This window comes from Balaenoptera borealis (assembly GCF_965194805.1).
Source record: "Balaenoptera borealis genome assembly, chromosome: 3".
Taxonomy (NCBI): Eukaryota; Metazoa; Chordata; class Mammalia; order Artiodactyla; family Balaenopteridae; genus Balaenoptera; species Balaenoptera borealis.
The window spans coordinates 78,946,154-78,951,084 of record NC_138866.1 but is presented as its reverse complement, the minus strand read 5'-3'; the positions used below and the strand labels follow the sequence as shown (position 1 = coordinate 78,951,084).

General features: G+C 43.2%; 1 pseudogene across 1 annotated transcript; it reads left to right on the top strand.

The window, feature by feature from the left end:
* Positions 1–572: 572 nt before the first annotated feature.
* On the top strand, positions 573–4,425 carry LOC309625478 (MARCKS-related protein pseudogene; annotated as a pseudogene). Its single transcript has one exon. The product of its transcript is annotated as an MARCKS-related protein pseudogene (transcript).
* Positions 4,426–4,931: the final 506 nt, after the last annotated feature.

The window sequence follows — 4,931 nt, the reverse complement described above, 5'->3', positions numbered from 1 at the left end:
GTTTGTTTATTATTAATTTACAATAGAAATGTCTTTGAAAGTTAGTCAGAAGGTAGTCAAAACCAAGCCTTTACTGTGGATTTAAAAATCTACCACCAAGTCCACTATGCATGGACTTTAAACTTTTATAGAGTTACTCCCCTCAGTTTTTCTAATATACCTGTTAAAATTTCATCCCATGAAAATCCTCTAAAATGTGGCTGTATTATTCTGCTGGGAGTGTGGCAACTCAAGCAGCAGTTCTGACATTAAAACTGCTGTTGGTGTTTTATCTTCTTTGCATCACTTACCCCAAACAGGCCTGATAGCTACTTGCCTGGAGCTACGTCAGGGCAGAGAAGCCTTCTGAGCTGGCTCACTGAGGATGCTGCAAGCCCAATTCCGACCTTTCTTCTCCAGCAGTAAGTGGGCTTCCTCTGTGCCATTTCCACACTTGTAAATATTTCAGATAGGATCCCACAGGAGCAGAAAAAAATCTGACTCCTGTTTCTTTTTTCTTCTCACATCTTTTCCTCCTCAGAGTGGGGGTGGGAAGCTGGGGGACGGGCTGGTTAGGCTTTGATTCTGAGAAAGGCCAGTGAGGCTTTAAAAACTTGGTACTTTTCAATAAACAATCAGATATTCCTTTCAGAAAGTTTCCTCTTAACATTGTTCATGACAATGCCAATGTTAATGATAAAAATAAAAACTATTTATTGGTTGGTGCTATAGGTCAGGGATTTCTAGATTTTCAAATTTTATGAACCTAAAAATTAATCAGCAGTAGAAAAAACTGGGAAAGTGATATAAAGCTGCCAACTTTTCATTTCCTATGAAAGGTAATTTGAAAAAATAAGTACTATCTTTTATCACTGTTGTATAAAGAAAAGACAATTTGATACCAAAATTGTAGGAAGAACCCCTGAAGAAGATGTAGTTTCTTATTAAATTGAATAAATTTGGCTAAACAAAATTCTCACTACTTTTTATTTTTGTTTGTTTTTGCCAGCCTAATAATATCATCACCCACTAACCCCAACTGATATGTATCCAAGATATAAGCACATGCACAATGAGGAAAGAGATGATATGCTGTCTCTTTAATTAGTGCTAAGTTTTCCATTATTCTTTTTATATTCAACATTGTATCAGTGCTTTAGGGCCTAGAAAGAATTTGACTAGATGGTTGCTTCTCAGAAACAAGAGACCATTAGAATTTCAGTGATCTTCCAAATCTACCTGTTTTAAGGCCTTCATTTTGTAGGTTAAAAAATCAAGGACCAGCAGGGCCCAATTTCTAAATACCACACAACTTCCCTCAATGTAAGGTGTTAGCCTCTATCTGTCTATAGCAATATGGTCACCTTTCAAATTTATAGTCAACATTTGTCTAATAAGCATCAGATATGACTACATGTTATTTCAGTTACGCTTATAGATTGGTTAACCTTTTTGGTAGAAGTTAGCAATCCCGTTACACAGATAAGGAAAATAAAATCAATATGTAATTAACCCAGGTTCATACTGCTAGGAAATGGTAGGGTCGCCATTTGGTGAGACCTTCTCCAAGTTAAATGTTTGTTATTCTTTACCATATAATTAGAAGGTATTTATTGAGTGGCTCTATGGGCCCAGCACTCTGATTAGTGCTATAGCATTTGCCAGCTAGGTTGAGAATCTTAGGGCTGTCATGAGAAGAAAAAGGGGTGCCTTGAGCTTCAGTTGCTCTCTTCTATTTATTAGGAGAAGAGAGAGTGAAAAAATCTATTTTAGTAAGAGTAATCCAGTGTGGTACATGTCTAGGAATATAGGGCAAGTCAGATAGATGCCCCTCCAGACCCCAGTACATTGGTTCAACACCTCTTGATTCCAGGCCATAATGATGGCTCCCTCCCCCCAAATTTTTATCATTTCCTGGTTAATTCTTCTGGTACTACCTGATGATATCTATACTGTTAAATGAAATAATGATTTACTTTATGTCACTATATACATTTTTATATGCGTAAATGAAGTGCCCTACTCTCCTCATCCTATTGCTAGCCCGGTGCTTAAATCTCATTTCCTCTTGAGGACAAAGAACAAGACTCACATTTTAGGCATTCTGGCGAGCAGCTAGCGAGATGGGCGCTGAGCGGGCGTGGAGCTCGGTCCCCCACACACACACCCCTCTCAGACGTGAGCCCCACCCCTCCGCCGGCCAGGCCCACCCCGACCGAACTACCCCCTGCGGCGCGAGCCCGGGGCGGCTTCGGGCGCCCCCCAGCAGAACCCCCGCCATGGGCAGCCAGAGCTCCAAGTCTCCCCGGGCGACGTGACCGCGGAGGAGGCAGCAGGCGCTTCCCCCGCTAAGGTCAACGGACAGGAGAACGGCCACGTGAAAAGCAATGCAGACTTATCCCCCAAAGGTGAAGGGAGTCGTCCCCCGTGAACAGAAAAGAGGAGGCAGCCGGGGCCACTGGCGATGCCATCGAGCCGGCACCCCCTAGCCTGGGTGCTGAGGGCAAGCGGGAGGTTCCCCCCAAGGATACCCCCAAGAAGAAGAAGAAATTCTCTTTCAAGAAGGCTTCCAAATTGAGTGGCCTGTCCTTCAAGAGAAATCGGAAGGGGGAGTGGGGGGACCCGTCTGCTTCCTCACCCACAGGAAGGGCAGGAGCAGGGGCGGTCGGTGCCTGCAGCAAGGAAGGCACTGCCCAGGAAGGGAAGGCATGCGCCACCCCTGAGAGCCAGGAGCCCCAGGCCACAGGGGCAGAGGCTGGTGCTGCCTCCAAGGGAGGAGACACAGAAGAGGCAGGGCCCCAGGCGCAGAGCCATCCACCGCTCTGGGCAGAGAGGGGCCCTACACCAGCGGGCGGACAGAATGAGTAGCTGGGTGGGGGCAGGTGGGTGATCTTAAGCTGCAAAAACTGTGCTGTCCTTGTGAGGTCACTGCCTGGACCTGGTGCCCTGGCTGCCTTCCTGCGCCCAGAAAGGAAGGGGCTGTTGCCCCCTAGCCACGTTCCTTCTCGTCCTCTTCCTCCTGTGGATTCTCCACTCATCCATCTGGTCTTCCTCTTAAGGCCAGTTGAAGATGGTCCCTTGCAGTTTCCCAAGTTAGGTTAGTGATGGGAAATGCTCCTGTCCCTGTCCCTACCTCCTTCCCTGTCCCCACCTGTGCAGAAGGCAATTGCTGGTTTTCTTCCCCAATTCTTTTCCAAGTAGGTTTTGTTTACTCCCCAAATCCCTGAGCCAGATCTGGGGGTGCCTACACTCCCAAACCCTGAGTGTCCAGCCTTCCCCTGTTGAGTTTTTAGTCTCTTGTGCGGTGCCTAGTGGCCCCTGGGCTGGGGAGGACACTGCCCCCTTTTAGGTTTTTATAAATGTCTTACTCAAGTTCAAACCTCTGGCTTGTGAATCAACTGTGTCTCTTTTTTGACTTGGTAAGGAAGTATTAAGCTTTGGGGTGGGGGAGAGGTATGTAATGTGAAACAACTTCTTGTTGTCCTTTTTTTTTTCCCCTCCCATTGTTGTAAATAACTTTTAATGGCCAAACCCCAGATTTGTAATTTTATTTTTTCCAGCTGCTAAAACCATTCTCTTCCACCTGGTTTTACTGTAACACTTGGAAAAGGAATAAATGTCGTCCCTTTAAAAAAAAAAAAATCATATTTTGTTTGTTTGCTTTTTTGAATCATATTTTGAATGGCACAGTCCTTTAATGTAGAGGCCCAGAAATTATTTATTAATTGCTTCTGTTCTGGTTGAAAGTACTAGGAGTAGGCAAATTGTGTAATAGATAATGTTTGTCTCTGGCTGTATTATCTCTTCTTTCCATACTTTTTCTCCTCTTTTATGTTACTCTCTTCTACACCTACACCCCCCAGCCCAAAAGAAACTAGCCCCTTAATACCTCCTACTAGATAAAATTATGTAGCCCTTTCCAGAAAATTTGTCTTCCCTCTGATTAAAACTCACATTCCTTCTGTGCCCAGATCTCAGCTACATGTCACCTGTCACAGAAGTTGAGCTGATAAGCCAATTAGCACTAAAGTATGATGACTACAAGAAGTAGTTCATTAATCTGTTAATAGAAGCATTAGATTATAACTGGGGATATTTGGAGACACAAAATTTGAACCTATTCACTCAACTTTTAATTAATATTTGAGTACACATTACGGTTCTCAGATTTTTCACCATTAAGTAAAGCTTTTTAATTCATTAGACTCCACAGTCCTTATGTTTTGATATATTTTGTTTAGCAAACAAATTTATTTCAAGCAATATTTGGTTTCCTGTTTTATTACACATACATATCTGTTAATCAAAGTTTCCGGTCATCATGAAGTAACCAGGATATAATCTTACTGAACTGGTAGAATCCTAGCCAACAGCCGAGAAACTCATCTCTTTAAACAGTCTGTGCAGTCTTATCATTGTAGATGGATCATTTTCTTTGACATTTTAGAATACTGACTGTAAAACACATAGATTCTCCAATATTATCATCACATCCCTGGTGGTCCAGCAAACCCAGGTTTAAAATCACTGTTGGAACACTCACTGTACACTGAGCTTGGTACTAAGTGCTCAAAATATGAAACTAAATAAGCCAAGGGCCCTGCCTTGATATTCTCAGGGTCTACTTCCCATTGTGGATAACCTTGGCTTTCACGTGTACAACACCTGCCTGGATTTCTAACTTCCCCCATTTTTACTCTGTTTATTTCTTAACCACCTAGGGCTCTCTTCAGGACAGAGCACTTAACACTTTTATCTTTTGTTATCTTAAGCACTATGCATAATTCAGATACTTTTTGCATAGGAGGCAGTCTAGTAGCTGCTTCCGTGGAGAAACTAAACCAGAAGGCAGCAGAATGTGAGGTTAAGATCACTCACCTGAAGTGGACACTTCTCTGGATTTGAATCCCAGCTCTTCCACTTCTGTGCTAACAGAATTAGGGCAAGTTTCT